Source organism: Cyprinus carpio, chromosome A5 (genome assembly GCF_018340385.1).
Source record: "Cyprinus carpio isolate SPL01 chromosome A5, ASM1834038v1, whole genome shotgun sequence".
Lineage (NCBI taxonomy): Eukaryota > Metazoa > Chordata > Actinopteri > Cypriniformes > Cyprinidae > Cyprinus > Cyprinus carpio.
Genome location: NC_056576.1, coordinates 38,041,384 through 38,051,388, shown reverse-complemented (window position 1 = coordinate 38,051,388; position 10,005 = coordinate 38,041,384).

The window sequence follows — 10,005 nt, the reverse complement described above, 5'->3', positions numbered from 1 at the left end:
ATCCGGGTGGTTGCTAGGGTGTTGCTATGTGGTTGCTAGGGTAATTGGGGTGGTTGCTAGGGTAAATGGGATGGTTGCTAGGGCTGTTGCTATGGTACTTATGGTGGTTGCTAGGGTGTTGCTTTGCAGTTTCTATGGTACTTGGGTGGTTGCTAGGGTGTTGCTATGAGGTTGCTAGGGTACGGTGGGTAGTTGCTAAGATGGTTGCTAGGGCATCTGAGGTGTTTGCTATGCATTTGCTGGTTGTTACAGATCATTACTGTATAGTTTCATAGAGTTCTTAGCCTGATTTATCTCTTAGCTAATCACTATTAGCATGTAGCTGTTCACTGCTAGCATTACTAGCATGTTGGAATTCATGTTTACTAGCATGGGTCAAAAGAACCAAGTCCCATGTCGATACAAATGTCTGTTGCAAAGATATAAGACTTACTAAATGGTTGCCAGGGTACTGTGTTTGGTTGCTATGGAGTGGCTAGGCAGCTCCCAATGATGATACTCCAAAGGATGCTTGACAATGTAAACCAACACCCATGTCTGTACGATGTTCTGATGCAGAGATATAGATCTTGAAATACGGTTGCTAGGGTACTCTGTTTGGTTGCTAGGGAGTGGCCTGACAGCTGCCAGTGATGATACTCAAAGGCTGCTTGCCAATATAAACCAACCCCATGTCTGTACGATGTTCTGATGCAGAGATATAGATCTTGAAAAACGGTTGCTAGGGTACTCTGTTTGGTTGCTAGGGAGTGGCCTGACAGCTGCCAATGTAGATACTCCAAAGGCTGCTTGCCAGTATGAATGATATAAACCAACCCTTATGGCTTTATGACATTCAGATTTGAAGATATCCCTCTATGCTTTGGGTTGCTAGGGTGCTCTAAATGGTTGCTAGGGCGTGGCTATGAAGTCTTGAAGTTTATTCGTGATTGGTCGTTTGCTGCCCCGAGTCAAACGAGCCCAGCCTCATGTTTCTATGACACTTCTATCCAAAGATATTAATTTGATCTTTTTCAATGGATGTCTATGGAGCTTGTTACTAAGGGGCCCTAAATGGGTTGCTAGGGCGTGGCTTGACTGCTTCACAATGATCCTGACAGACTGATTGGTTGCCTGAGTAAAATGAGCCCACCCCCATGTCTCTATGACATTGTGATCCAGAGTTATGTTGAATGCAAAACTCCTATGTAAAAAGTACCATAGTAGGAAAAACGCGCTGTTTCATGGGCGATCCCTCACCATAGTATGTCTATGGGGCAACTTTGGGGGGCTCTTGCGCCCCAGGGGTACAACTTATACCCCACTGTGGGGTATGTTCTCGCACAGCCTGATAGCCTCTCCAAATGTGGTGATTCAAATGTTTCTGCGAAATTCTCTCTCGGAGCTACGATCCGTCAAAGTTGGCCGCAATGCATTGTCTATGCGATTTTTCGGGCGATATTTCGCCCGATATACGAACATCGTACACCCGATCGCTTATAAAAGTCATAGCACACCATTCCCGAATAGGCCGCACGATTTGACACCTCTTTTGCGGGTCTGTGACAAAAACTGCGGGACTAGTTACGCGCCGAAGTTTTGTACGGAAGAAGAAGAATAATAAGAATAAAAATAATAATAATAAGTATGGTGCATAGTAATAGTGTTGCTTTGCCTTCGGCAAGCACCACTAACTAGAATGTACATTTCCTGAAGAAAATGTGAGTGGTGCTTGCAGTGGCAAAACTCGGCCCTGTAGCCACCCATGATGTCTGTGTGATGTTGTGGAGCCGAGATATAAGTAGTTTATATTGCTCTATGGTTGCTAGGGTGCTGAAAATGGTTGCTATGGTGTGGCTGTATAGTTTATGAGGTGATATTTAAAGAATATTTGCCAACCTGAATCCAAAAAGCAAAAACCAGTGTTTCTATATTGTTGTTTTGCTGAGATACAGCTTTTAAATGTTGTTAAACAGTTGCTAGGGTGCTTAAAGTGGTTACTAGGGAGTGGCTATAAAGTAGTTATGTCAGTACTTATGGACTGCTTGACAGGCCGAGTCAAAAGAGCCCACTCCCAAGCCTCTATGTCTTTCTGATCCAAAGATATGATGTCAGATAATTTTTCCAATGTTAAGTCTATGGGATATTTTCACACAATTTTTTTGCCCGTTGTACGAATATCGTACATCCGATTGCTTAGAAAAGTCATAGCACACCTCTCCTCAATAAGCCGCACAATTTGACACCTCATTCATGGGTCTACGACAAAAAGTGCAGGAGGAGTAGCGCGCCAAAAGTTTTTCAGGGCGAATAGTAATAGTAACACTAGAATGTACATTTCCTGAAGAAAATGTGAGTGGTGCTTGCAGTGGCAAAACTCGGCCCTCAGTTGCTAAGTTCTTTTTATAGAGTTCATAGCCTGATTTATCTCTTAGCTAATCACTATTAGCATGTAGCTATTCACTGCTAGCATGACTAGCATGTTAGAATTCCAGTTTGCTAGCATGAGTCAAAAGAGCCAACCGCCATGTCTGTACGATGTTCTGATTCAGAGATATAGGTCTTGCAAAACGGTTGCTAGGGAACTCTGTTTGGTTGCTAGGGAGTGGCCTGGCAGCTCCCACTGATGATACTCCAAAGGATGCTTGACAATATAAGCCAACCCCCATGTCTCTACGATGTTTTGATGCAGAGATATAGGTCTTGCAAAATGGTTGCTAGGGTACTCTGTTTGGTTGCTATGGAGTTGCCTGGCAGCTCCCAATGATGATAGTCCAAAGGATGCTTGACAATATAAGCCAACCCCCATGTCTCTACGATGTTTTGATGCAGAGAGATAGGTCTTGCAAAAAGGTTGCTAGGGTACTCTGTTTGGTTGCTAGGGAGTGGATTGGCAGCTGCCAGTGATGATATGATCCGCTGCTTGCCAGTATGAATGATATAAAACAACCCCCATGCCTTTATGATATTCAGATTTGAATATATCCCTCTATGCTTTGGGTTGCTAGGGAGCTCTAAATGGTTGCTAGGGCGTGGCTATGAAGTCCTGAAGGTGAGTCATGATTGGTCGATTGCTGCCCCGAGTCATACGAGCCCACCCTCATGTTTCTATGACACTTCTATCCAAAGATATTATTTGATCTTTTTCAATGGAAGTCTATGGAGCTTGTTACTAAGAGGCCCTAAATGGTTGCTAGGGCGTGGCTTGACAGCTTCACAATGATCCTGACAGACTGATTGGTTGCCTGAGTAAAATGAGCCCACCCCCATGTCTCTATGACATTGTGATCCAGAGTTATGTTCAATGCAAAAACTCCTAGGTAAAGTACCATAGTAGGAAAAACGCGCTGTTTCATGGGCGATCCCTCACCATAGTATGTCTATTGGGCAACTTTGGGGGGCTCTTGCGCCCCAGGGGTACAACTTATACCCCACTGCGGGGTATGTTCTCGCACAGCCTGATAGCCTCTCCAAATGAGGTGATTCACATGTTTCTGCGAAATTCTGTCTCGGAGCTATGATCCGTCAAAGTTGGCCGCAATGCATTGTCTATGCGATTTTTCGGGCGATATTTCGCCCGGTGTGGCGAACATCGTACGCCCGATCGCTTATAAAAGTCATAGCACACCATTCCCGAATAGGCCGCACGATTTGACACCTCTTTTGCGGGTCTGTGACAAAAACTGCGGGACTAGTTACGCGCCGCCAAAATTTGTACGGAATAATATGGAAGAGTAATAGTGATGCTTTGCCTTAAGAAGAATAATAAGTATTAAGAAGAAGAAGTAAATAAGTATGTGAGCATAGTAATAGTGATGCTTTGCCTTCGGCAAGCACCACTAACTAGAATGTACATTTCCTGAAGAAAATGTGAGTGGTGCTTGCAGTGGCAAAACTCGGCACTGTAGCCAGCCATGATGTCTGTGTGATGTTGTGGAGCCGAGATATAAGTAGTTTATATTGCTATATGGTTGCTAAGGTGCTCTAAATGGTTGCTATGTTGTGGCTATATAGTTTATGGGGTGATATTTAAAGACTATTTGCCAGCCTGAATCCAAAAAGCAAGAACCAGTGTTTCTATATTGTTGATTTGCTGAGATACAGCTTTTAAATGTTTTTAAACAGTTGCTAGGGTGCTTAAAGTGGTTACTAGGGCATGGCTATAAAGTAGTTATGTCAGTACTTATGGACTGCTTGACAGGCCGAATCAAATAAGCCCACTCCCAAGCCTCTAGGCCTTTCTGATCCAAAAATATGATGTCAGATAATGTTTCCAATGTTAAGTCTATGGGATATTTTCACACATTTTTTTGTCACCCGCTGTACGAATATCGTACAACCGATTTCTTAGAAAAGTCATAGCACACCTCTCCTCAATAAGCCGCACGATTTGACACCTCATTCATGGGTCTACAACAAACAGTCCAGGAGGAGTAGCGTGCCAAAAGTTTTTCAGGGCGAATAGTAATAGTAACACTAGAATGTACATTTCCTGAAGAAAATGTGAGTGGTGCTTGCAGTGGCAAAACTCGGCCCTCAGTTGCTTAGGTCTTTTTATAGAGTTCATAGCCTGATTTATCTCTTAGCTAATCACTATTAGCATGTAGCTATTCACTGCTAGCATGACTAGCATGCTGTAATTCCAGTTTGCTAGCATGAGTCAAAAGAGCCAACCGCCATGTCTTTACGATGTTCTGATACAGAGATATAGGTCTTGCAAAACGGTTGCTAGGGTACTCTGTTTGGTTGCTAGGGAGTGGCCTGACAGCTCCCAATGACGATACTCCAAAGGCTGCTTGATAGTATAAGCCAAACCCCATGTCTGTACATTGTTCTGATGAAGAGATATTGATCTTGCAAACTGGTTGCTAGGGCACTCTGTTTGGTTGCTAGGGAGTTGCCTTGCAGCTGCCAATGATGATACTCCAAAGGATGCTTGACAATATAAGCCAACCCCCATATCTCTACGATGTTTTGATGCAGAGAGATAGGTCTTGCAAAACGGTTGCTAGGGTACTCTGTTTGGTTGCTAGGGAGTTGCTTGGCAGCTGGGGAATGATGGCTGCTTTCCAGTATGAATGATATAAACCAACCCCCATGCCTTTATGATATTCAGATTTGAAGATATCCCTCTATTCTTTGGGTTGCTAGGGTGCTCTAAGTGGTTGCTAGGGCGTGGCTATGAAGTCTTGAAGGTGATTCGTGATTGGTCGTTTGCTGCCCCAAGTCAAACGAGCCCACCCTCATGTTTCTATGAAACTCCTTTCCAAAGATATTAATTTGATCTTTTTCAATGGAAGTCTATGGAGCTTGTTACTAAGGGGCCCTAAATGGTTGCTAGGGCGTAGCTTGACTGCTTCACATTGAACCTGACAGACTGATTGGATGCCTGACTTAAAATGAGCCCACCCCCATGTCTCTATGACATTGTGATCCACAGTTATGTTCAATGCAAAACTCCTAGGTAAAGTACCATAGTAGGAAAAACGCGCTGTTTCATGGGCGATCCCTCACCATAATATGTCTATGGGGCAACTTTGGGGGGCTCTTGCGCCCCAGGGGTACAACTTATACCCCACTGCGGGGTATGTTCTCGCACAGCCTGATAGCCTCACCAAAATGTGGTGATTCACATGTTTCTGCGAAATTCTCTCTCGGAGCTACGATCCGTCAAAGTTGGCTCGCAATGCATTGTCTATGCGATTTTTCGGGCGATATTTTGCCCGTGTGTGCGAACATCGTACGCCCGATCGCTTATAAAAGTCATAGCACACCATTCCCGAATAGGCCGCACGATTTGACACCTCTTTTGCGGGTCTGTGACAAAAACTGCGGGACTAGTTACGCGCCGAAATTTGCACGGAAGAATAATAATAAGAAGAATAAGAGATGCTTAATAATAGTATGATAATGTACAAGTGATGCTTTGCCTTCGGCAAGCACCACTAACTAGAATGTACATTTCCTGAAGAAAATGTGAGTGGTGCTTGCAGTGGCAAAACTCGGCCCTCAGTTGCTTAGGTCTTTTTATAGAGTTCATAGCCTGATTTATCTCTTAGCTAATCACTATTAGCATGTAGCTATTCACTGCTAGCATGACTAGCATGTTGGAATTCCAGTTTGCTAGCATGAGTCAAAAGAGCCAACCGCCATGTCTTTACGATGTTCTGATTCAGAGATATAGGTTTTGCAAAACGGTTGCTAGGGTACTCTGTTTGGTTGCTAGGGAGTGGCCTGACAGCTCCCAATGACGATACTCCAAAGGTTGCTTGACAGTATAAGCCAAACCCCCATGTCTGTACATTGTTCTGATGCAGAGATATAGATCTTGCAAAATGGTTGCTAGGGTACTCTATTTGGTTGCTAGGGAGTTTCCTTGCAGCTCCCAATGATGATACTCCAAAGGATGCTTGACAATATAAACCAACCCCCATGTCTCTACGATGTTTTGATGCAGAGACATAAGTCTTGCAAAACGGTTGCTAGGGTACTCTGTTTGGTTGCTAGGGAGTGGCTTGGCAGCTGGGAATGATGATACTCCAAAGGCTGCTTTCCAGTATGAATGATATAAACCAACCCCCATGCCTTTATGATATTCAGATTTGAAGATATCCCTCTATGCTTTGGGTTGCTAGGGTGCTCTAAATAGTTGCTAGGGCGTGGCTATGAAGTCTTGAAGGTGATTCGTGATTGGCCGTTTGCTGCCCCGAGTCAAACGAGCCCACCCTCATGTTTCTATGACACTTATATTCAAAGATATTAATTTGATCTTTTTCAATGGAAGTCTATGGAGCTTGTTACTAAGAAGCCCTAAATGGTTGCTAGGGCGTGGATTGACTGCTTCACAATGATCCTGACAGACTGATTGGTTGCCTGATTAAAATGAGCCCACCCCCATGTCTCTATGACATTGTGATCCAGAGTTATGTTCAATGCAAAACTCCTATGTAAATTACCATAGTAGGAAAAACACACTGTTTCATGGGCGATCCCTCACCATAATATGTCTATGGGGCAACTTTGGGGGGCTCTTGCGCCCCAGGGGTACAACTTATACCCCACTGCAGGGTATGTTCTCGCACAGCCTGATAGCCTCTCCAAATGTGGTGATTCACATGTTTCTGCGAAATTCTCTCTCCGAGCTACGATCCGTCAAAGTTGGCTGCAATGCATTGTCTATGCGATTTTTCGGGCGACATTTCGCCCGCTGTGTGAACATCGTACGCCCGATCGCTTATAAAAGTCATAGCACACCATTCCCGAATAGGGCGCACGATTTGACACCTCTTTTGCGGGTCTGTGACAAAAACTGCAGGACTAGTTACGCGCCGAAATTTTGTACGGATCTATATAAGAAGAATAATATAGATGAGATAGTAATAGTGTTGCTTTGCCTTCGGCAAGCACCACTAATAATAAGTATGTGAGATAGTAATAGTGATGCTTTGCCTTCGGCAAGCACCACTAATAATAAGTATGTGAGATAGTAATAGTGATGCTTTGCACTAATAAATAACAGATAATAATAAGTATGTGAGATAATACAAGTGATGCTTTGCCTTCGGCAAGCACCACTAATAAGAATAATAAGTATGTGAGATAATACAAGTGATGCTTTGCCTTCGGCAAGCACCACTAATAAGTATGTGAGCTACACAAAGTGATGCTTTGCAATAGTTGCTAAACCACTAACTAGAATGTACATTTCCTGAAGAAAATGTGAGTGGTGCTTGCAGTGGCAAAACTCGGACCTCAGTTGCTAGGGTACGCATAATAGTTGCTAAGGTGTTACTATGCGGTTGCTATAGTACTCTTGGTGATTGCTATGGCGGTTGCTAGGGTATTTGGGGTGGTTTCTAGGGTGTTGCTATGTGATTTCTAGGGTACCTGGTATGGTTACTAGGGTGTCGCTATTTTTTGTGGTTTTCAAGGACAGAAATATAACTTATCAAACAATATTTTTATCTGTTTAATTCTAATAAATAAAATAAATAATAAAACAAAATGTCACAAATAAAGTAAAGCACAAGCAAATCATGCAATGACTGTGGCAACTTTAATATTTAAAAGAATACCACGGCAAATTTATTGCTATCCATATTCAAACTGATTGTATTTAATGAATATATGTTTGACCTGAAGAATAAAAACTGTACCATACACTTGAACAAATATGAGCTACGTTTATTGTTTCATTATTATGTATTATAACTATAACAAATACCCGCTGAGAGAGCCAACGGCCTGGTGATATTTCATTTTATAGCGCCATTCAATTTGTTTAAAAATGTGTTTAGTTTGAATAAATAGATCTAGGTAAACTGAGAGCGACTTTTATTTTGAAATCGCGATGCATAGCGATATGTTGTTGTCCTGTGTTTGCATAGATGATTTACGTTACAAATCTAGTGAGATAACGCCACACACACACACACCTCAGATAATTATTAAGCAACCCCACAGTGTATGCAGAGGAAGAGTTTTTGGACCGAGCTGCTGAGATGGAGACGCGCTCCTCGCTTGTAAATGATGCAACACAAAGCGCGTCAAAATTTACGTGCGTTTCCAAATGAAACCCAAACAAACAGCACATACAATAGAAGACCAAACAGTGTAATGCAAGCAAAGGATAGAAGGTATTACCACAAGCTCAACTTAATACCGATATCGCGAGACTGCGTTTCACCTGAAGGAGTAATATCGCGAGATCTCATGCGCTCCCAAAAGCCAGATGAAATGCCTATTTAACACGCACTGCATTGTTCATCTTGCGTAAAAAATTTTTTTATCGAAACCAAAAATGAACAATAGTTTCATATATATTGCCTTTTAAAAATTCTAGTATTTTTCAAGGACCTTTAATATGGCACCTTAAATATGACAGTTTTCAGGGGTTTTTAAATTTCAAAAACTCTAATTTTTTAGTACTAAAATTTAAATACTATTTCCCAGAATCAAAAGACCAACTTTTAGCTAAACTGCTTATATTTTCAGTGAATTGTAAAGCTTTCAGTAAAGCTTTAACACACAGTAACAATACTGTCATACATTTTTGCTTTACTATGAACTATCATTATCATAAATAAATAGTTTTAACACAAACATCTTTTAGAGAAAATAGTATTGATTGCCAGCCACAGCTTTGTGAAGTGTGCTGCTGCAGTGGCTGAGGTCACCTGGGGGTCAAACCTGCAGTGGATCTTCTGAGCTCCATGACGGAGGAGCTTTCTGTACTCCAGACACTTACCAATGTTACAGTGGTGGACTGCTCATTGATAATAAACATAGAAGAGAAGTGAACCGTTCAGGTGGGATGGGGTTCATTTGTCAGACAAGAGAAATTAATTTAAAAATAATAATACAAAAAAATTAATAATAAAAAAAAAAAAACTTTCAAGTACTGTCGGTAAACTATGTATATCTACAAAATGTGTTTGTAATTTTTTTCTCTGTCAGGTGCATATATTTAGTGGTGCATTAACTGTTGATTTTTGCACTCGTAACATATGAAGAAATTACTGTCACTGCAGCCAAGTTTTATCAACAATATTGAATTACTGAGGCTGAGATTTTAAGTCTTTCTAATGATACTCATCCGGATCAAGTAAGAGTGTGATCTTAAGCAGTTTAGAGGTTAAATAAAGTTTGCCTTATTAGATAATTTGCTGAATTATGATAAAATTTGCTGAATTATGATAAAAACAAATATTTAACACACAAAGTGGTCTTCATGTATAGAATACAAACCTTATTTAAAAGTAAGTTTTACCATCTTACTGTACCATCTGTGAATATACAATTCAATAAAGACAAACATGCTGGATTTGCCAATTCACCTAAGAAGATTATTTGTTTAAGAAGATTAAGAAAAGCACCTGCTGTGCCAAATATCGCCTCACCAATCCCAAGCCCAGGCACAGCTAGATCCTATAGCTTTTAATTCACTACCAGTAAATATTTTTGTCAATAAATTAAAATCAATTATTTCCTGGACAACAAAAGCTTATTTTTTTTAAGCAATCCTTA